Below are 25,007 nucleotides of genomic sequence, written 5' to 3' on the forward strand. Positions count from 1 at the left end.
ACACTTTACTGTCTATACTAGATACGTGCACTGTCCAGCGAAGCTGACGGAAAATAAGTACACAATACTGTCTATACCAGATACGTGCACTGCCCAACCTTAGCTGGCGATATTTAAGTACACTATACTGTCTATACCAGATACTTTCACTGCCCAGCGTAGCTGACGGAATATAAGTACACTATACTGTCTATATCAAATACGTGCACTGCACAACCTTACCTGGAAGAATATAAGTACACTATACGGTCTATACCAGATACGTGCACTGTCCAGCGTAGCTGACGGAATATAAGTACACTATACTGTCTATACCAGATACGTGCACTGCCAAACCTTAGCTGGCGAATTATAAGTACACTATACTGTCTATACCAGATACGTGCACTGTCCAGCGTAGCTGACGGAATATAAATACACAATACTATCTTTACCAAATACGTGCACTGCCCAACCTTACCTAGCGGAATATAAGTACACTATACAGTCTATACCAGATACGTGAACTGTCCAGCGTAGCTGACGGAATATAAGTACACTATACTGTCTATACCAGATACGTGCACTGTCCAGCGTAGCTGACGGAATATAAGTACACTATACTGTCTATACCAGATACGTGCACTGTCCAGTGTAGCTGACGGAATATAAGTACACTATACTGTTTATACCAGATACGTGCACTGCCCAACCTTAGCTGACGGAATATAAGTACACTATACTGTCTATACTAGATACGTGCACTGCCCAACCTTAGCTGGCTGAATATAAGTACACTATACTTTCTATACCAGATACGTGCACTGTCCAGCGTAGCTGACGGAATATAAGTACACTATACTGTCTATACCAAATACGTGCACTGCACAACCTTACCTGGAAGAATATAAGTACACTATACTGTCTATACCAGATACGTGCACTGTCCAGCGTAGCTGACGGAATATGAGTACACTATACTGTCTATACCAGATACGTGCACTGCCAAACCTTAGCTGGCGGAATATAAGTACACAATACTATCTTTATCAAATACGTTCACTGCCCAACCTTACCTAGCGGAATATAAGTAGACTATACTGTCTATACCAGATACGTGCACTGTCCAGCGTAGCTGACGGAATATAAGTACACTATACTGTCTACACCAGATACGTGCACTGTCCAGCGTAGCTGACGGAATATAAGTACACTTTACTTTCTATACTAGATACGTGCACTGTCCAGCGTAGCTGACGGAATATAAGTACACTATACTGTCTATACCAGATACGTGCACTGTCCAGCGTAGCTGACGGAATATAAGTACACTATACTGTCTATACCAGATACGTGCACTGTTCAGCCTTAGCTGGCGGAATATAAGTACACTATACTGTCTATACCAGATACGTGCACTGTCCAGCGTAGCTGCCTGAATATAAGTACACTATACTGTCTATACCAGATACGTGCACTGTCCAGCGTAGCTGACGGAATAAAAGTACACTTTACTGTCTATACTAGATACGTGCACTGTCCAGCGAAGCTGACGGAATATAAGTACACTATACTGTCTATACCAGATACGTGCACTGCCCAACCTTTGCTGGCGAAATATAAGTACACTATACTGTCTATACCTGAGATGAACTCCTATTGAAAAATCAGAGCAGGAAGGACTAGTCCTCCCGTAGTGCTCTGGCAAGAAACTTAGCCGTCCGGCGTAGTGCCTCATAGCTACCATACAAGTCGAGTGACTGCACAGGCAAGTCCCCCCTTAGCTCGCGGAGCTGGGGACACTCGTACAAGACATGCGACACTGTTTCGACGCTCTCTCCACAGTGACGGCATCGGGAGTCAAAGTTAGTGCGGAACCGGGCAAAGTATGCCCCAATAGGACAGTGTTCCGTCCTGCACTGCGCAACTATTGACTGCTCTGACCTCCTCAGTCGCCACCATGGATCGTCGCGATCTGGGTGACGCATGCGCTGCCAGACACCACGTGCTCTGTCGGATTCCTCCCAGGACTTTAACCACTTCTCATGAATGAGTGCTCGGATTTGTGCCGTTGCTTGTAAGTACGTGCTTGGTGCTTCGAGGTGTGTGGCTGCCATTGCACCCTCCCTTGCGAGGGCGTCTGCCGTTTCATTGCCCTTCACGCCGCAATGTGAAGGCGCCCACTGCATATAAACGACAGCTCCAATAGCTCGGCGGATGTTATCTGCGGCGCCGATTGCCTCTTCTATTACGGGCGACCCTCCCCCGCCGCCACCCATAACTAGGAGACTGGAGCGAGAGTCAGTGACCAACACCACCGTAGTGGCGCTAGTCTCACGTTCGAGCATTCGGGCCCTAATGGCCTCGAACGCCCTAGTTATCCCTGTCAGTTCGGCATCCATGGAGCATGCAGCGTAGCCGCATGGACCAGAGAGCCTATCTGGTTCAGTCCGGTCGGGGTAGACAATAAGGGCCCCATACCCCGATCTATCGGGGTCCTTCATTACCGACCCATCGGTGTAACAGAATATGGCATCTGATGGGTAGGATTTTATAGTTATGGATGCCAAATTTTGGAGAATGGCAGGTGTTAATCGCCTCTTGGTGGCTCCCTCTTGCCCTAACAGGGACAGGTTTATTTGTGGGGCCGGCAATCTCCTCCACGGAGGGCACGTACTGATTCTTTTAATAGGAATTCTATCAGTGGAGAGTCCAGCTGTATTTGACAAATTGGCCGCTATGTGTAGGAACGATCGCATTTTAATGCGGTTCCTCTCTCTCCACTGTCGCACTAAAATTGAGGTGGGTAGCCTAGAGTCGCCCCTTTTATAGCGCTCGTAGGCCGTAAGTACTGCCCTCTCCCTCCTAAGATGTAAGGGTGCCACGTTTGTAAAAATTTCAGCAGCGTTTGTTGGGCTTGTCCTAAAGGTGTCACAAATGAACCGTAGAGCCTGTGCTTGTACCCGGTCGAGTGATTCGAGGGCAGTTTTACTAGCATATACTTGAACTGTATAGCTGTATTCGATTTGTGATCTGACTGCCCCTAGATACAATGTGCGTAGCATGTCAGCTTTAGCACCCCACTTTGTGCTGGCCAGCTTTCTTAATAACGCTAACTTCTCCGAGGCTTTTCGTTCAACTTCCTGGACGTGCTGGAGCATTGACAGTTTTCTATCCAGGGTCACCCCTAGATATTTTGGCGTATTTTCACGCTGGAGTCGCAGCCCACCGAGTTGAAGCTCGAATGGAGCCTTAAGGATGTCGATTCCTAGGCTGAACAGGGACCAGGTCGTTTTGGCAACGTTTATCTGAATCTGCCATTTGTCGCAATACGAGGAGATGGTATGGAGGTCTGCTTGGAGTGCCGCCTGAATTTGGTCGGCTTTCTTCCCGGTTGACCAGAGGACAATATCGTCAGCATATAGCAGTTTTTTGGACCGTAGTGAGCTGGGCAAATCATTAAGAAAGGCTATGAAAAGTGTACAGGACAGGGCGGAGCCCTGAGGCAGGCCATTAAGTTGTTGTTTTGGCTTGCTAAGGGAGTGCTGGTATTTTGTACGTGTGCTCCTCCCTGACAGAAAGGATTGTATCCAATTGTATATTTTGCCCCGCACACCCATAGCTCTTAGCTTAAGATAGAGGCCTTGCTTCCACACACGATCGTAGGCCTGTTTTAGGTCTATGAACACCGCGTATGTGCTCTCGGACCTCTGGAACCCGTCGGCCACCTCCTGTGCGAATGTCGTGACCTGGTCGATCGGGCTCAAGCCTGCCCTAAAGCCGGCCTGTTCTGGCGCCAGGATACCGGCACTCTCAAAGCACCAAACTAGCCGCTCGTTAACCATTCGCTCAGCAACTTTGCCAAGGGTTGAGGTTAGTGAAATGGGTCTGTAGGACTCCACGTTAGTCGCGTCTTTTCCCTTCTTAAGGACTGGTACAATGACAGCACTCTTCCAGGCCCCGGGCAGTCTGGACTCTGCCCAGGTTCGATTCATAAACTCCAGGAGTTTATCTCTCGCAATGCCCCCAAGGTGTTTTACCATCTCGGGGGTAACCTTGTCTGGCCCCGGAGCTTTTCGGTTTTTGCACTTAGCTATCGCTCTGTCTAGCTCAGCACGACAGAAGGGCGCATTGCACGTTGCTTGGCTTTCCGGCTCATCCGGCTCCCTCTCGAGCCTCTTACGTTCTTTGTTGAGGGCTTTGGACATGGCAGACTTCTTTTCGGGCTTGCTGATTTTAGCAAAATGTCGATTCAGCAAGCCGGCCATTTTGGTTACCGTCGAGACCGGCCCTCCGGGTGACAATAGAGGGGCAGCCGTTCGCGCTGTATCTTTGGCCTCTAGGTTTCGCAGAAGACGCCAGGCTTTCGAGGTATCCCGAAGATCCATCCCGGCGCAGGCAGCATTCCAATGGTCCGACCGGACGCGTCGGGCCAGCTCACTCGTGGCTCTACAGAGCCGATTGTACTCCCGCCGGATTTCAGGGGTACCCTTCCGTTCAGCAAGTCTCCGGGCTCGCTTACGTCTCAGGACCAGCTTATTCAATTCCTGAGACCACACGCGTTTCTGCCTTACGCCAGGATAAGTCCGCGGGACAAACCTCTTGGCCGCACCCAACATAGCTGCTGTTAATTCGCCGTATATGATGTCAACGTCCCTATCCTCCACTGCAATATTCATAAGGGCAGTGTTGACTGCTGCCTCGTAGGCTGGCCAGTTCGCCTTGGTGTAACTCCATCTACGCGGGGCTTTTGGGGTTACACCACTGGCCTCTGAGAGGGCAATTGTGACTAGTATGGGTCTATGGTCACTTCCAATGTCATCTAGGACTTGAAATTGAGTATGTGATTCTAGATTAGCTGTGATTAAAGTAAGGTCTGGTCTAGATTGGCTACCATTTCCGGTATGATATAGAGTTGGGGGAGTATGTTTGTTTTGCAGACAGAACAAATTAGAGTTATTTAGAAGTTCATGAATTTTATGTCCCGATGAGTCAGTTGAATCATAGCCCCACTGCTGAGACTTAGCATTGAAGTCTCCTGCGATGACGTTGTGAGTATTGATATTGGTACCGTCATATTCGAGACTAATTTCGTGCTTGGGGGGGTTATACAGATTAGTTACCGTGAGTTTGCGCCCTAATTTATGTATCTCGAGGGTGATGGCGTCGGTGCGCCCATGCACTCGTGGACCGGGGACTTGTGTAGCAACCAGATTGTTGCGTACATAAGTGATGAGCCCCCGGCAGTCTGTGCATTTGCACTTAAATGTAGTATAACCGGTGATACTGGCATTACGTTTGCCAGTTAATGTCTCTTGTAGTAAAGCCACGTCTATTGCCCTCTCGTGGAGGAGTTTTGAGAGCTCTAACACCTTTGGGATGACCCCGCAGATGTTAATTTGTAAGATCAGGAGGGACCTAGTGTTTATGGGCTTAGTCCCTAGAGTGGGATGGATCCCACTAGTGTCAATTTGGGTTGTTTGGGGGCCGGAGGCTCCCGTCACTATTTCGCTTCCAGTCATATTTGCCTGCGGTGTATCTAAGTCCGCAGGAGGTTGTGGCAGACTTCCATCAACCTTATTTGAATCGGACCTCCGAAGGAGGTACGAATGCAGTGTTCGTTGAGAAGAGGACTTAGGTGGAGGAATTTTAGCTGACTTTTCACGACCTGACAAATTCCCCCTCATCGAGGTCGCGGGGCGACTAGTAGCTGACTTTTCGTGTCCAGGCCTGACGCCCACTACCGGGCGCACGGAGCCTGTTCGGGTCTGCTCATGCCCGCTTTTTACTGTGTCTGTGTCAATCATGGCTGTATGGTTAAGGCCGTTGGCGGCCTTAGTTACTGCTCTAATGCAGCAGTGTGCATGGCCTATACTTATGTCGCCACTAAGGGCAAGGCAGAGACCTGCCCAAGCAATCACCGCCACAGATTGGCATATAAGTTTCCTGCAAGGCAGGAGTGGGGTGGCGCGCGTTTCTCGATATTCCCAGTGTCAGACTCGCCATTGGTCGCGGCGGATTCCTCCACTAGAGCGCCAGGGAACGGGCTAGATAGAGCCTAGCTCGTGGACGCCAACCGGTCCGCCCGACGCAGCCCGCTAAGGCCGCGCCAGTCAGTCCAGTCTTTGCCCAAAGAGAGACCCGCGAATCAGCCGAGCCCCAGGAGAGCCCGACCAACCCTCGAGTTGGTGTCCAGCGCTATCCGCTTTTCGGAGAACCCGTGGTCTCTTACTAACCGTTGCCCCGGGGCCCCACAGGGGGGGGCTGGACATAACCCCTTTGAGTTCCTTTTACACTTGCCGGCTGCTCATTCATCAGCGGCAAGCAACCAGTACCCTTGGCCACTCCCTGAGAGCGGAGTGTTCACGCGGCGACCACGATGAGGTGGTACTGGAACGCCGCGACTGTCTATACCAGATACGTGCACTGTCCAGCGTAGCTGACGGAATATAAGTACACTATACTGTCTATACCAGATACGTGCTCTGTCTAGCGTAGCTGACGGAATATAAGTACACTATACTGTCTATACCAGATACGTGCACTGTCCAGCGTAGCTGACGGAATATAAGTACAATATAATGTCTATACCAAATACGTGCACTGTCCAGCGTAGCTGACGGAATATAAGTACACTTTACTGTCTATACTAGATACGTGCACTGTCCAGCGTAGCTGACGGAATATAAGTACACTATACTGTCTATACCAGATACGTGCACTGTCCAGCGTAGCTGACGGAATATAAGTACACTATAATGTCTATACCAAATACGTGCACTGTCCAGCGTAGCTGACGGAATATAAGTACACTTTACTGTCTATACTAGATACGTGCACTGTCCAGCGTAGCTGACGGAATATAAGTACACTATACTGTCTATACCAGATACGTGCACTGTCCAGCGTAGCTGACGGAATATAAGTATACTATACTGTCTATACCAGATACGTGCACTGCCCAACCTTAGCTGGAGGAATATAAGTACACTATACTGTCTATACCAGATACGTGCACTGTCCAGCGTAGCTGCCTGAATATAAGTACACTATACTGTCTATACCAGATACGTGCACTGTCCAGCGTAGCTAAAGGAATATAAGTACACTTTACACTTTACGCTACTCTGGATAGTGCACTTATCTGGTATAGACAGATTCAGCGTAGCTGTCTGAATATAAGTACACTATACTGTCTATACCAGATAAGTGCACTATCCAGCGTAGCTGACGGAATATAAGTACACTATACTGTCTATACCAGATAAGTGCACTGTCCAGCGTAGCTGACGGAATATAAGTACACTATACTGTCGATACCAGATACGTGCACTGTCCAACGTAGCTGACGGATTATAAGTACACTATACTGTCTAAACCAGATACGTGCACTGTCCAGCGTAGCTGACGGAATATAAGTACACTATACTGTCTATACCAGATACGTGCATTGCCCAACCTTAGCTGGCGGAATAAAAGTACACTATACTTTTTATACCAGATACGTGCACTGCCTAACCTTAGCTGACGGAATATAAGTACACTATACTGTCTATACCAGATACGTGCACTGTCTAGCATAGCTGACGGAATATAAGTACACTATACTGTCTATATCAAATACGTGCACTGTCCAGCGTAGCTGACAGAATATAAGTACACTATACTGTCTATACCAGATACGTGCACTATCCAGCGTAGCTGACGGAATATAAGTACACTATACTGTCTATACCAGATACGTGCACTGTCCAGCGTAGCTGACGGAATATAAGTACACTATACTGTCTATACCAGATACGTGCACTGTCCAGCGTAGCTGACGGAATATAAGTACACTTTACTGTCTATACTAGATACGTGCACTGTCCAGCGAAGCTGACGGAATATAAGTACACTATACTGTCTATACCAGATACGTGCACTGCCCAACCTTAGCTGGCGATATATAAGTACACTATACTGTCTATACCAGATACGTGCACTGTCCAGCGTAGCTGACGGAATATAAGTACACTATACTGTCTATACCAGATACGTGCACTATCCAGCGTAGCTGACGGAATATAAGTACACTATACTGTCTATACCAGATACGTGCACTGTCCAGCGTAGCTGACGGAATATAAGTACACTATACTGTCTATACCAGATACGTGCACTGTCCAGCGTAGCTGCCGGAATATAAGTACACTATACTGTCTATACCAGATACGTGCACTGTCCAGCGTAGCTGACGGAATATAAGTACACTATACTGTCTATACCAGATACGTGCACTGTCCAGCGTAGCTGACGGAATATAAGTACACTTTACTGTCTATACTAGATACGTGCACTGTCCAGCGAAGCTGACGGAAAATAAGTACACAATACTGTCTATACCAGATACGTGCACTGCCCAACCTTAGCTGGCGATATTTAAGTACACTATACTGTCTATACCAGATACTTTCACTGCCCAGCGTAGCTGACGGAATATAAGTACACTATACTGTCTATATCAAATACGTGCACTGCACAACCTTACCTGGAAGAATATAAGTACACTATACGGTCTATACCAGATACGTGCACTGTCCAGCGTAGCTGACGGAATATAAGTACACTATACTGTCTATACCAGATACGTGCACTGCCAAACCTTAGCTGGCGAAATATAAGTACACTATACTGTCTATACCAGATACGTGCACTGTCCAGCGTAGCTGACGGAATATAAATACACAATACTATCTTTACCAAATACGTGCACTGCCCAACCTTACCTAGCGGAATATAAGTACACTATACAGTCTATACCAGATACGTGAACTGTCCAGCGTAGCTGACGGAATATAAGTACACTATACTGTCTATACCAGATACGTGCACTGTCCAGCGTAGCTGACGGAATATAAGTACACTATACTGTCTATACCAGATACGTGCACTGTCCAGTGTAGCTGACGGAATATAAGTACACTATACTGTCTATACCAGATACGTGCACTGTCCAGCGTAGCTGACGGAATTAAAGTACACTATACTGTCTATACCAGATACGTGCACTGTCCAGCATAGCTGACGGACTATAAGTACACTATACTGTCTATACCAGATACGTGCACTGTCCAGCGTAGCTGACGGAATATAAGTACACTATACTGTCTATACCAGATACGTGCACTGTCCAGCGTAGCTGACGGAATAAAAGTACACTTTACTGTCTAAACTAGATACGTGCACTGTCCAGCGAAGCTGACGGAATATAAGTACACTATACTGTCTATACCAGATACGTGCACTGCCCAACTTTAGCTGGCGATATATAAGTACACTATACAGTCTATACCAGATACGTGCACTGTCCAGCGTAGCTGACGGAATATAAGTACACTATACTGTGTATACCAGGTATGTGCACTTTCCAGTACACTATACTGTCCATACCGGCGTTCGCAAAAAAAAAGATTAGTGGGTGTGGTGCGCACTTGGCACCAAATGTTTATGATGGAGTGCAGAATCTTTGATAAACGAGTTCAAGAAGTCTTTGTAGCTTTCCTTATAGCATCCATTTCTCAGATCCATACAGAAGATTTATAGAGAACCACTGCTTGGTAGACATTGGTTTTTGTAGTCAGGCGTAGCGATTTATTTCGAAACACATTTCCATGGTGGCATTCAAAAGCACCACTGGCCCAAGGTTGCAATGCGTCATACGTTGACTTGGTGTCTATTCACTGTAATCTTTGCGCGAACTCTTAAAATATGACTTGTGTTTTTCAGATGATGACTGCTCCCTATTTGCTCACAATTAGCATAAGTTCCATCGCTCAGTCAACAAATATTCTTAATCATGAGTTTTGTGGCTTTTTTAGAAACAATAAATATATAAAGAGATAAAGATTTAATTGCTAACTTAATTATATAGCCTACAAGGACATATATCCGAAAAAACATTATATGAAATGTAGTACTGAAATTTCAGAAGACACTATAACTCACTCGATTGCCAAAGCAAAAGAATCGATTAGGGATCGATAATGGTGAAGCACCCTTGTTTTGTCATGAAATAATTGGAGAATGTTTCCAATAGAAATATTTAAGATAAGAAGACCAATTAAAAAATAGTATTCAAAGAACCATGAAGATTTTGGCAATTTAAATGTATCCATTTTTACTTTTCACATAGAGATGAATAGTAAATGAGGCGTGATTTATACATTATTTTTACAAAAAAAAGAATTAAAATATTGAATACAAATTATATCCAGCAATAGCTTGTAATCAGTCGTAAATTTAAGAAAAAAATTTGGCCCTAGTGTTTAACATAATAATTTCCTGTCGGCGGAGGACAACCATGCAAGTAATAGCAATGTGTATTGGTGATAAAACTACTAGACTGTCAGTTCACTATTGAATCTATGAAAAGGGAGATTACTCTATCTAGACATAACAATTAGAAAACTGACATAATCAATGCAATTTGTTTTAAACATAATTAGTCAAGACTTGTTTATAAATTCGATTTTTTCAACAGAAATATTTGCTTCTCAATGTATAAAAGGAATGCATATTGTACAAAGTTATGCTCGTCACGTTTTATAGAAATCTAAATGTTTTATTTGGAATTTTAATATTATTAATTTGACTTATTATGATTTATAAAATTAATATATTAAGTGTTATCATTTTTTTTAAGCTTGATAGCAAGATAATAGTGGAATATTTAGAAGTTCTTGCCCATATCATACGTCCAAACAAAATTATGAATGAACATGAACAGTTGTTAATGAACAAGACGATTGGTCCAAGTGATTCATTAAGATTATTTCATATTGCATAATAAAATGTTAAAAAGTAGTATGAATTTATTTACTCACAATGAATATAAACAAAATACTTAAATAAATGCTAAAGAATGTGAGTGCAAGTTTTATGTAATGTAATTATGAGCGGATAGTGTGGTTGTATATACTATAAAGATTCTTATAATATCACAATTTCTTCTATGGTAGCTCAAGTTATGTTTTGAAAGGTTAAGTTTTGAAAGTGTATAAGAGGAGCATAAACGAGCGACGTGTTGCAAAAGGTAGTGTTTATTTTTACCTTGTGCCATTTGTAAGTCTCATTTTTAGCTTTCATTTCTACTTACATCTTTTTTTTTTTGGGAGTTGAAAGCTGTGTAAATTTAGAAATACAAGCTGCATCTAGTTGTGTTTTAAAAGACGTCTATTTAGTTTGTTCTAAGTTCTACATTAAGAATATAACGCTATACTATACTAACTCAGCTTTTCGGAACTACAACTCAAGACCGAGTATCAAAAATAACCGAAGAAATTAAAAATGTGCATAAAATGAAAATATTTAGGTAAAAAGTTTACATAATCAATGACAATAAAAAAAAATGTTAATGAGTTACATTTTAAAAATATTTAGTTACCTCATTGATATTTTACTACAGTGATATGATGTATTGCTAAAGAAATATAAATTGTTAAACAAATATATTTCTTTTTCTCTTTTTCTCTTTTGGGTGACACTTTAAATTTAATAGACATACTTTAGGTGCTAAGCACACCTATCTGTTGTACTATTTGATTAGCCCTCACCTGTTTTGATACCCAGACCACTAACAATGGATTGATCTTTTGCTGTTTGAAGTAATGATATTTCGACAGCAAGAAAACTTTTAGTGGCCCCCAAAAAGGGGAAGAGACGATATTAAATTTGTGTGGCCTGTCTGTCTGTCCGTCCGTCCGTCCCGTTTAGATGTCCGAAACTACTAGAGAAAATGAAAATAGGACATCACAATATTTTAGATAATTCAAAGTTCTGATGCAACGGCTACTTTTTTCTTTTCTGGAAGCAAAAAATCAAATTTTTAAAAACAATTATGCAAGCGGTTTTTTCATAAAAATACACCACTTTTACCACTATTAACTATTAATAGTAACAACACGATAGGCTCTTTAGTAGGGGAGACGACCAATTACCATACTTTTAACACATTAATGAAAATGTTTTACATTTTTTGTCAAAAAATATTTTTTTTTTTATTTGTAAATAAGTTCTGTCATACTAACTACTACTTTTACACATAAAAAAATGTTTACTATTTTTTTAAAGAGTAAAAATCTATTTAGTATGAATATAAGTTGAACAGAATTTAAAACAACAATTAATAAGTAGTTTTTCATATTATCGCGTGACCTGTAGAGTTGCACCGCAGGTATGGAACACTCAACCAAAGGAATTTTATTTTTACGGAAATGTTTTTTTCTTGAAGATTTGAATAAGAGATTGACAATTAGATCAATTAGATATTCAGTATAAGACATCAGTTAGGCCATGTTCCCATCTAACTTCACATTCACTGTCACCTATCCTTTGGTTTGCTGGACCGCTGGGGCACCACACAAGATCTGTTAACATTTCTTTCTTCATTTTTCTCTGTCATTTGTCTTTGATAGAATTTCATTCTGATGTTCTTTCTGAAAATATTGAAACCTGCCTTTTAACATGCCTGGGTGGATCACTTTGGGGCCGATTTTGATTTTGAGTTTGTGTTTCCCACAACTGTCTTTGTAACCTTGTTTTATCTTTAGAAAATCTCTTTAGCCAACACTGCTTTCAGATTTCAATTGATTTTAAGTATCTATATTAAAACCACGTTTATTAAAGTCATTCTATGTTTTACTAAAAACTACATATTAAATCTATCGGGCATATATTTTTGAGCTGTAGTTTCTTATTTAAAATTTTTTTTTATAGATGTTGCAAAGTAAAAACTTTTCACGCCCTTCCTCTCCTAGATTTATTTCACCACAAATGACGTGAAGAAACATATCACAAAATGTACACTTGTGAGCACATGATACTGCTTTTGAGCAAACAATTTTAGAGAAAGTAAATTCTTAACTTTAAACTTGAAAAGGTATTAAAATATGATTTCCAATTAGCGCAAAAAAATCTATATAATAATGTTAAATAATAAATGGGATTAAAAAATACATTTTAAACTTAAAAAAAACAAAACTGATTCTCTGAAATTGTCTTTTGATGACATTTATTACTTATTAGATTTAGTTTTCTAACCAAAAGTTCTAGATGTCTCACTATCGATAATAGATCGTTTAATATGTTTTCAAATGAAAAACAGAGCAGAATTATGTTAAAAAATGTTGTTACTTCAATCAAAACAAGACCATAGCTTGAAAATTCTTTCTCTATGGGCGGATCCGATGTAATATATATTTTGCGGGGTGTAGTGCTTTAGTTTTGATTTTTTTCTTTCCCAAACTGTTGCTTCAATTCTCGTATGTTTAGTTTCTTATTGGAACTCAGCGACTGGTAGAAAAATTTGAATAGGTCACTGTCAGGTCTTTGGTGAATTATTATTATGAATTAATGTGTTCATGTATTAATAAAGTATATATTGCGAAATGTATCTAGGTATTACAGTTATTTTAGAATTAAATATATTGATTTTTCTTGTTTTATTGATATTAACTACTAACTTGTAATAAATGTAGGCCCGAGCTCAGCCCGACAGTCACACCATACACATTCAGTTATGCATGAAGTAATAAACAATGTGTATGATGATTTTAAATAAACTTATGAATTTAATACAATGAATTATATACACTGAGTGGGTATGAATGATAATAATGAGATGAGCTAACAATAAGGTATATAAATACTTGATATGAAATAATATGCTCTAATTAATCCCAAGTAATTGACTATTTCAATACAAATAATATAATCACTTAACTTCAATAGCTCAATCAGTATGCCTATGAAGTTGTCCAAATAACAACTAGCAATACGCGTAGAGCAATCTTCATCAATAGTCCACAGCGAAGGTCACAATACCATCAAAGGCTGGAACTTCATAATCCAACAACAGGTCTGAATACAGTCACTCGCAGTCTGGAACGTCATAATCCAACGACCGGTCTGAATACAGTCACTCGCAGTCTGGAAGGTCATAATCCAACAACAGGTCTGAATACAGTCACTCGCAGTCTGGAACGTCATAATCCAACAACAGGTCTGAATACAGTCACTCGCAGTCTGGAACGTCATAATCCAACAACAGGTCTGAATACAGTCACTCGCAGTCTGGAACGTCATAATCCAACAACAGGTCTGAATACAGTCACTCGCAGTCTGGAACGTCATAATCCAACAACAGGTCTGAATACAGTCACTCGCAGTCTGGAACGTCATAATCCAACAACAGGTCTGAATACAGTCACTCGAAGTCTGGAACGTCATAATCCAACAACAGGTCTGAATACAGTCAGCCGAAGTCTGGAACGTCATAATCCAACAACAGGTCTGAATACAGTCAGCCGAAGTCTGGAACGTCATAATCCAACAACAGGTCTGAATACAGTCACTCGCAGTCTGGAACGTCATAATCCAACAACAGGTCTGAATACAGTCAGCCGAAGTCTGGAACGGTACCCTCCGCCTTACCACCACACATCAGACATGGAACTCCAAGATGAAAACTTAGTTCAATAGTCCAAGGCTAGAACCAATCTGAAGCCTGAAACTAAAACCTAAAATAAGACCCTGTAGAAAGATAAAAGAACGGAGTCTTCTAATTTTCTAGTCTACAAATCGAATAACAAATACGATCGAATCAAATAGAATAATTATTCAGTGGGAAAATTAACTCACCCTAAACAGGGGTCAAGATAATCCAAGTCAAGAATAATCTGAATATCAACCAAAACACAACAATAAGGCTATCCAGTATTGAAGTACATGGCGAAAATCAGAGCTCCCTCAAGAAAACGTTTTGTCTCTAGAACGTCCCGAGACATGACGTTAAACTGCGCTCCTCTTTCCTTAGCACTTTTGGAGCTCAAAAGTGCCCTACTTCTTTTCTATCATTGTGTCTGCCTCCTCTTTTCCTAAGTCTGCCTTCATTGATCATCACACTGTCTCCTTAGCTTTAAATTCTCACTACGTCCTAGACCAGTCCGTTTGCCCTGGACTGCGACGGGTAAGGGGGGATAAAGAGATCCTGGTGTTTGAGTGGTGGCTATCTGAGGATAAACCACAACAACACAATACTTTGGCTCCAAGTTCCCCTAGACCTGAGACCCAGATGGCCCGCTCTGGGTCAACCGGCTGGTCATGCCGAGCTACCAGCATAGGTCGTCGACCTATGCTGGAGGGCGGTGGCTGGAGGGTCAATCAGGGAGCTGCTGTATCGGACACATGTCCGATGTAGCAGCTGACTGAGTATAGCACCTGTGTAGCCCTGGCGGGCTCATTCCGGACATCCGAATGGCCCGTCCCCTTGTTGGACTCGATGGCGGGTGGGGAGCACAGGTGCCGAATTAACCAAAATATATATGGACAAAAAAACACACACAAAACTACTTGCCCCAGACCTATGTCTGGGCAAGAAACGACGAATTGACGATAAAAAAGAGGAGGTCCCAAAAAGTTGTGCCACCTGGCCATCATTTCTGGTGGTTAGATGCACAGAGGAGGGAAAAAGCCTGACCAAGTTGAGCCCTTTTATTATCTATAAGGGACTCAAGTCAGTAGTGGGAGAGCCCAAGAGTGTGTCTAAGCTACACAAAACAATGGAACTCCTTGTAGAAGTAGACAGCAAGACACACTCTGATGGGCTTTTAAGATGCAGAAGACTCTGTGATCTCCAAGTGGAAGTCATGCCACACAAGAGTCTGAACACCAGCAGAGGTGTAATCAGCTCTAGGGACCTACTGGAATGTTCCGAGAAGGAAATAGTGGAGGGCATTGAAGGAGTCACCCATGCCCAGCGCATTACCAGGCGCAGGGAGGGTGAGGAGGTCAAAACCGCCACTATTATCCTCACATTCGGAACTAGGACACCGCCAGAGTATGTGAAGGCAGGATACCTACGAGTTCCAGTGAGGCCCTACATACCTAACCCCATGAGGTGCTTCAAGTGCCAGGGTTATGGACACGGCGCGGCAGTCTGTAAGAGGAACACTGTGTGTGCCAGATGTGCTGAAGAGGGTCATGAGGACAAGGGCTGCACAGCCCAGTTCAAATGCCCAAACTGTCAAGCTGGCCACTCAGCCTACTCCAAGGACTGCCCTGTGTGGAAACAGGAGGTTGCCGTGCAGGAGTACAAGGCAAGAAACGGATGTACCTTTAGCCAGGCGAAATCGGCTGTACTGGCCCTACCCAAGGGCCAATTCGGCTTGACAAAGACCTACGCCCAGGCTGTTGCTAAGAAAGGAAGATCCATAGCCACACAGACGGACACATTGACCCCACCACCCCCTCCTCCTCCCCCAACTCAGAAGAAAACACCGCCAAAGAACACACCTCTGAAGAAACAAGAAAGCCCTGTTGTCATGCTAAAGAACAGGTTCTCTGTGCTCGCTGATGAGAGCATGGAGACTGAGCAGCATGTCAAAACCAATACTCCGGGAGAACCCGGAGACATCATGTCTGACACAGGTTCTCCTCAGAGAACCCAGCCAGACACCCCAACCTCTACCGAGTTAGAGGTTGACCAACTCCCTAAGGGGAGAAATCAAAGCGGAGAGGATGCCCGAGGTGAGAGAGGAGGAAATAACCTCCGCTCTAACCAGAGGGATCTCCCCTCTCCAGAGAGAAAGACTTCCCCCAAAAGGGGGTTGTCCTCCTCTCCATCCAAACCCAAGAATAAAAATACCAAGGTCACTGGAATAAAGGGAAACCCCTCCGGGGGCCTCCCAAGGCCAAATAGCTCCAAGTAGGTCATCTAGAATAAGCCATGGATTCCAGAATTGTACAGTGGAATTGTAGAGGCCTCAAGGCCAATTACGAGGAAATGCAGCTACTGATGGACTCTGAGACTCCTGTAGCTGTCTGCTTACAGGAAACATTTCTGAAAGATTGCATCAGCTTCCGAAGCTACCGTGCTTACACCAAGAATGTTGAGGATGCAGAGAGAGCATCAGGTGGAGTCTGTATCCTTGTGAAGGATAGCATCCCCCATGAGAGGGTAGAACTACAGACCACACTACAGGCCGTAGCAGCTAGGATAACCCTTCACAAGGTTATCACTTGCTGCAGCCTGTATCTACCACCAGGCGCTCCATTAAACCGAACAGACATGGAGGACCTATTGAAACAACTCCCCCGGCCTTATTTAATCCTTGGGGATTTCAATGCCCATAACACCATGTGGGGATCTAACAATACCGACACAAGAGGTCGTTTGCTGGAGGATATCTTCCTCCAACATGATTTATGCATACTTAATGATGCATCACCGACCTACTTGCACCCAGGAACTGGATCATTCACATGCATTGACCTCACCGTATGCGTCCCCGGACTTCTGGACGATTTTAAATGGTCAGTTAGCAATGATCTACGGGGAAGTGATCACTTCCCAATCATCATTACTAACAATCTCCCTTCATTGGGACGACCTCAGCGGTGGAAACTGAATAAGGCCGATTGGGAACAATTCCAAAAAAGATGCTCTGAGGATATCACAGAAAATATCCTCCATGAACAGAACCCAGCTGATACCTTTGCTAGCAAGCTACTAAGTATAGCCAGGAAAGTTGTATCCCTAACCTCTGCAAATCCAAAACGGCCTAGCAAACCATGGTTTGATACAGCTTGCAAAAGTGCTATTGGTGATAGGAAAAAACGACTGGCTGCATTTATAAAGAATCCTTCCCAGGAAAACCTAAAGCTATTCAGGATAGCTAGAGCAAAGGCTAGACAAACCATACGGTCAGCCAAAAGGAATTCCTGGAGAAGTTTTGTCGGCAGTCTGGATGCCAAAACTTCTGCTAGAGCGGTTTGGAAGGCAGTAAGGCGAATCAAAGGGAAAGAATCAAATGCAATAGGGCATTTGAAAAACCAAGGACGAACTGTCACGTCCCCCAGAGAAATAGCTGACTGCCTTGCATCCTCAATAGCAGAAAAATCATCCACTGCACACTACACGCCAGAGTTCCAAAAAGTCAAAACCAGGGAGGAAAGACACCCCATTGATTTCAGGTCAGAGAACAATGAAGACTACAACAAACCGTTCTCGCTTGAGGAACTGAGGGAATCGCTGGACAAGTCACATGACACAGCGCCTGGAGAAGACGAAATCCATTACCAGTTCCTCAAGCACCTTCCCGAACCCTCATTGGCAGTCCTGCTAGGGGTCTATAACTGTGTGTGGCAAACAGGCGCTTTCCCAAACAGCTGGAGGAAAGCCACAGTTATACCGATACCTAAACCGGGAAGAGACGGCTCTGACCCAGCTAACTATCGACCAATAGCACTAACAAGCTGCATCTGCAAAACCATGGAAAGAATGATTAACAGTAGGCTGGTCTGGTACCTGGAAAGGAATAAAGTGATCTCAAACTACCAGTGCGGATTCCGGCAGGGGCGGACAACAACTGACCACCTGGTAAGACTGGAAGCTTATATTAGAAATGCATTACTCAGAAGAGAACATCTAGTAGCTGTATTCTTCGATATAGAAAAGGCCTATGACACAACCTGGAAACATGGCATTCTACGTGACCTGGCGCTTATGGGGCTTAAGGGACACCTCCCCCGTTTTGTGGAGGAATTCCTGAAAGATCGAAAATTTCAGGTTCGAGTGGGCAACTCCGCTTCTGACACTCATGACCAGGAAATGGGTGTACCACAGGGCAGCATTCTGTCAGTCACCCTGTTCAACATTAAAATAAATAGCATCATAAATGCGCTGTCCCCTGGCATAGAGTGCTCTTTGTATGTTGATGACTTTGTCATTCTTACTTATGGGAAAAACATGAACACCTTAGAAAGGAAATTACAGTTATGTTTAAACAAAATTCAGGGTTGGGCAAACTATAATGGTTTCAAATTCTCAGACTCCAAAACAGTTAGTATGCATTTTTGTAATCTAAGGGGACTCCACCCAGACCCTGAACTATTTATACACAAAAAGAAGATCCCTGTCGTGAAAACTACAAAATTTTTAGGCCTCACCTTAGATTCCAAATTTAATTTTCTCCCCCACATTAAGGAACTTAAGAAGAAATGCCAAAAGTCATTAAACATACTAAGAGTACTCAGCCATACGGACTGGGGAGCTGACAGAGATACCTTGCTGCTGCTCTATCGGAGTCTAATTCGATCCAAGCTAGACTACGGATCCATAATATATGGAGCAGCAAGGAAGTCGTACCTAAAAATACTGGAACCAATACAAAATGCTGCCCTGCGTCTCTGTCTCGGCGCGTTTCGTACATCACCTATCCCAAGTCTCCATGTGGAGGCTGGAGAACTCCCCATGGATATAAGAATGAAAAAGCTTGCAATGCAGTATATAGTCAAGCTAAAATCCAGCCCCACGAACCCTGCTTTTGACTCCATATTTAACCCCACAGAGGTAGAATTATACAATCGAAGGCCTAACGTCATACAGCCGTTGGGCCTTCGAATGAGAGAACCCATCCAAAATTTAACCCCACCCATTGACCAAATCTCTAAAATAGAAACCCCTCAGAATCCTCCTTGGCTAATGAACAAACCCAAATTAAATTTATCCCTCCTTAATTTCAAAAAAGAAAATACAGACCCAAGCATACTACAAGTCCACTTTAGGGAACTGCAGGAGAGCTACGGAGATTGTGGCACCATCTACACAGACGGAACCAAAATGGAGGGAAAGGTCGCGTGTGCCTGCTCCTTTCGGAACAAAACAATCTCCCGTAGACTCCCCGATGGCTGCTCCATCTTTACGGCCGAATTGCACGCAATATTGCTTGCACTTATGGCCGTAAAAGCATCAGAAAGGAGTAAATTTATAATCTGCTCCGACTCCAAATCTGCATTGCAAGCTTTGGGGCGGATGAAGACTGACATCCCATTGGTACATAAGAGCCTGAAGCTGTTGGACCTAATAACAGCCGACCGTAGGGATGTCACCTTCATCTGGGTCCCCTCCCATGTTGGCATTGAGGGAAACGAAGCCGCAGACAGAGAAGCAAAGAGAGCCCTAAATCATGCGGTGTCAGGAACCCAAATTCCCTACTCGGACCTGAGACAAAGTATTGCCTCTGCCACCTATCGAGAGTGGCAGAACCGATGGGAGGCTGAGACTCACAGTAAACTCAGGCAGATTGTGGCGGATGTCAGGTGGCGGCCCACATCTAAGGGTCTGACAAGGCGTGGTAGCACAACCATGTCCAGACTTAGGATTGGCCACACCTACATCACGCACTCTTTTGTACTGAAGAGAGAGGAGCCCCCACTTTGCGAGTACTGTGACTCTCGTCTCACCGTGGAACATATCCTCGTTGATTGCCCCAGATACCAGGATGTCAGGGCGAAATATTTTAGAGCCACTAATCTAAAAACACTATTTAATAATGTCGACCCTGGGAAGGTACTGGGCTTTATTCGGGAAGTGGGGCTATCTACGAAGATCTGATTTCTGAATTTGTGAACATGCACTATTTACATTAGATTTTTACCAAATATTTAAATTTTTACTACCTTTACTATTTTAACTGTGAATAGACCTTGATTTTAATTATATGACTGTATAGAATCATCTGGCCCTTGTTGTTTAGAGAGAGAGTGGTCCTTGAGGGACTGCAGGCACGACATGGCCTAAATTGTGCCGATGTGCCTCAAATCAACAAATCAAATCAAATCATTTTGTCTCTAGACTACAAGATGGGAAAGAGATCGACAGACCGTCCGCTACGTCACTAGTAGCGAGTGAGTATTAGTCAAAAAATTGATGACCTGTAACCAAGGGACACAACCTGCTAAACTTGGAGGAAAATAAACACAATGACGTCATCAAACGTGTTGAACTCGGCATTATTTACATTTGATTGTCCTGACTACCGTATGCAGTTACTTTAGTAACTGCGACAGTCACTATCAGAAGTATTTATTTCGGAGGGGTTGAAACCCAACAAGTCAATCGTAAGAAGACTAAATTCTAATATTTTTAGTGGTGCCAAAATGGAAAAACTGAATTAGTTTTGTGTGGTCTGTCCTCTGTCCGTCCGTCACCTGTTCATGTCCAAATTAGAAAAGTAGTAGAAAGTTCGATTTATATTATGCTTTGCTATGTACAGTTCTGTTATTTTGGAACAATGAAATAAATAAAAAATATCTGTTACTATTTTTTAACTTTCTGTTGTATGCTTATTTTTGAGCTTACTTAAAAGTAAGAGTACATTTTTCTTGTAGATAAACTGACAGTTATTTCTAAAACAATAAGACATGTTTAATATTATTAGTACGTGAACTATTTGAGTACAATCAGGAGGCTGACTAAAAACACTTTTCACACTTTTCTAAATAGTAATATTTCTTCCAGAGGTCTGGGGGGTTATAATTATATATAGTATTCACAATAGCGTAGCCCTGGGGGCTTTACCTTTTATTTGGGCCCCTGCATTTTGATATTCAATTGCATGACATGACATAATGTATTTAATAAATATATGCCTTATTTACAATAAGTACAGTATATAAGTATAAGTTTCCTTGTAAAATGTGCTTTTTTTTTATTGGCTATGGACACAGCCCACAACCTTCAGGCATTTTTCTTCTAGCACAACCATAATTTTGGGAAAGAAAATGAGAATGTAGAATTTGTAAATAAATTTATAAAGCCATGTTACAAAGTCTGTTTGTGTAGAAACACAAACTCAAAATTAGCCCCCGAAGTGGTCTACCCAAGCAGGTAAAAAGGCAGGTTTCGATATTTTCAGTAAGAATTTCAAAGTGAAATTCTTTCAAAGGCAAATATCAGATCTGATTGTTTTGTAAAGGGTAATTCTCTTATTCAAAGCCTCAAGGAGAAATTATTTCTGTAAAAAAAAATGTTTTAGTTAAGTCTTCCATAGTCTGTGGTGGGCAATGCAATTCACGCGATAATAGGAAAAACTACTTATTAATTCTTGTTTTAAATTATGTTCCACTTATATGCATACCAAATAGATTTTTCTCTTTAAAAATGTAAACATTATTTTATTAAATGTAGTAGTTAGTAAGACAGAGCTTACATAACATAGCAATACAATTGTAAAAATTTTTTTTTTTTAAATCTAAAACCGTTTGCATAAATGGGTTAAAAATATGGTATCCCTTAATAAATAGTCTCCTGTGTTTGTTACTATTAATAGTGAATAGTTGTAAAAATTGTGTATTTTATGAAACAACTGCTTGCATAGTTGTTTTAAAAAATTAAATTTTTTCGCTTTCAAAAAAGAAAAAGTAGCCGTTGCATCAGAACTTTGAATGGTCTAAAATTTTATGTTGTTTGATTTCACTATCTTTTCTAGTTTACGAGATCTAGAGGGGACGGACGGATAGAAAGACCACATAAAACTAATAGCGTCTTTTTCCCTTTCGAGGAGCCGCTAAAAATGTAACGCTTATCTCACTTTTGCGTTATAACCGATCAAAACGGTATTACATTTTCTAAAAGATGGTTTTGAGCTGATATCCTAATGATTTTGTTTCGAAACCACATAAATTCTACTGGAATGTCAAATGAAGTCTAGAAACAAATGCCATTGAGCTTCTTGACCAACGGAAGTGATTTCATTCAATACTTTTGAAATGAGAGAGGAGCTCTTCAACGTTCCACTGTCCATATGTCACGATCATTCAATCCATTATGAAGTAAATTGAAATTGAAAAGTTACAATAATTAATACACTTTGGTTGTGATATGCTACAAAAAAACACTAATAAGTAAATTATATTATGTAACTGGTTTATTTGTTAAGCGAGACTCTTTGTCACAATAAGACGCCAAAAGAATGATGGTTAAACGCTCTTTGGACATTCGACCGTTTGTACGCTCGCAAAATGCATAATTTTATAGAACCTTGGAATAATGTTTTCACTTTATAAAAATTCTAATAAGAAATTTATTGGCCCTAATTACATTACAGATACAACCGGTTTGTTCCTTGAAAGGAAAATTACCCCACAGATTGAAAAAGTTGATTTAGAATAAATTTAGATTTTGGCTTTTAGGATGGCAGCCAAAAAAAAAACCCCTCTAAGTCCTCGAAAAATAATATTTGAAAAAGAGGTTCATTTGTAAGTGATTAATTTGTTCAACACGACTGTTTTTAATTTCGTTTTGTTAAAGAACTATAAATCAAAGCTATGAACAAATAATAAATACATTCGGAAGTGTGAGTTGAAATTAAGAAGACTAATTAAATTTTACTGTAATTTTTCAATTATTTTAGGATCCATGTATAAATATACTACAAAAATTTCAGATTGAGTAAAGGTTGGGAAAAGGCGACTAGGAAAAAATATTTGGGTTTCGGAACTCATCATAATTGTTACTCTCATGAATTCTAAATTATTTCTTTGAAAAAGAATGACAAATTCACTCGAAATTATATATTATAGTCATGTTTTCGTCGGAAAATGAGATGGGGCAGCAGTAAGAAAACAATTAATTAATCAATCAATTAATCACACACAAGAGTCCTCTCTCCATTTTACAATTATTGCAAATGATTACATTAAAGAATAAAGGGGCGACTCGATATAAAAATTGAATATATATAGCATATAAAACTTGTATTTGTGATATATTGTTTTTTTTTAAAGTAATTTCTTTACTAAAGTACAAAAGAAAACGTATTGGTCTGTCCGGTGTGTAAGGGAGGGGGGGGGCGATTGCATCTTTATGCCCTCATACTGTCCCTTCAGACACCTCGCTCTTCCATTTAATATTTACTTATGATTTAATTTGAGATTAGAGTGTACGACATAATATACAAATGGGTTCCAATATGAATGAGTAGCTTATATTATATAGATATTCAATTCACTCCAAGGATTTGGGTGAGGAGGGTGTTAGATGTAATCGTCCACCCCACCCCACCAAATCAGCCAACATACTAGAAGGGTTTCGATTTAATATAAAGATTAGTTACTTTAAATATCAATTCGTAGCTTATATCATATAGATATGTAACTAATTCTGTTAACAAACTGTGATTTCCACACAAAAATTGGACCACTCTCCTCCACTCGAAGACTTAACATACTAGAGGAAAAGAGGCATAATTTAAAAGTTGGTTAAAATTTAAAAAATTAGTTTATATATTATTAACATAAATAAACTAAAGAATTCCTATACAAATTGTGTGTTTTCTCTACTAAAAATGTCCCGCAAATCGGGGTAATGTGGCGATCGCTCCTGCCGCCCCACCGGATCCGCCAGTGATGTAAAGTGCGCGCTATATTATGAATGTTTATTGGAAATGCTTGTCAATACGGCGAAAGCTTTTTGCATTTAAAGCGAATGAATTTATGTAAAAATGTTTTTAAAACTCAAATTTGAATGTTAATATTTTATTGCAAAAATTAATAGACACTACTGCATACGTGTATGTGTTAAAGCAAAAAAATGTGTTTTTTTTAAAGACTAAATCAACGAAAACTTTACTAACGCCAAATAACATTTTGAAATCCCATTTAATAAGCAAAACAAAACATTTCCTTGGTAACATGTTAGAAAAGTTAGAAAAACTCATTTAGGAAAAATTGGTTATTCAGGATTTTTATGAATAACATTTCAACTCTATTTATTTAAAATCGCACTTCTATCTTATACTACATTCAATTTTCTAGCTAAAACATTTCAAAATGTAACTATCGTTAATATTATGTTCCGGATTTTTAAGGAAAATAAACTTCCTAACAGCAAAGTATGGAATGAAAATCACTTCACAAAGCTATGGTACATTACATTTTCATACTAGAGCATCAGACAAATTTAATTAACGGTATTTACTTTATCTGAGATTCTATTTTCTCTCTCTCTGTATATATACATATATATGTCATGGGCGTAGCCAGGGGGGGGGCACTCCCCCCCCCCCGAAATGAGACGGACTTAAGTGACTGATTTTTTGCTTTTATTTTGTTTATTGATATTTTAATACTAAACTATCCCTTTCCCCGGCGCAACCAAGGGGGTTTTGAGTTTAAAACCCCTACCAATGGGTTTTGCAGTTAAATGC

General features: G+C 41.5%; 1 protein-coding gene across 5 annotated transcripts in view; it reads left to right on the plus strand.

The window, feature by feature from the left end:
• LOC106053289 (uncharacterized) overlaps positions 1-25,007 on the plus strand; it is an 85,476-nt gene that overhangs the window by 46,265 nt on the left and 14,204 nt on the right. Inside the window, exon 3 of one of the 5 annotated variants that reach the window (XM_056017098.1) lies at positions 10,980-11,053. The exons of the other annotated variants lie outside the window; for them this stretch is intronic. The gene's annotated coding sequence lies outside the window, so the exon portion shown is untranslated. The remainder of the gene's footprint in view (positions 1-10,979; positions 11,054-25,007) is intronic. 5 annotated transcript variants of the gene reach the window in all.

Source organism: Biomphalaria glabrata, chromosome 18 (genome assembly GCF_947242115.1).
Source record: "Biomphalaria glabrata chromosome 18, xgBioGlab47.1, whole genome shotgun sequence".
In the NCBI taxonomy this organism is placed as follows: domain Eukaryota; kingdom Metazoa; phylum Mollusca; class Gastropoda; family Planorbidae; genus Biomphalaria; species Biomphalaria glabrata.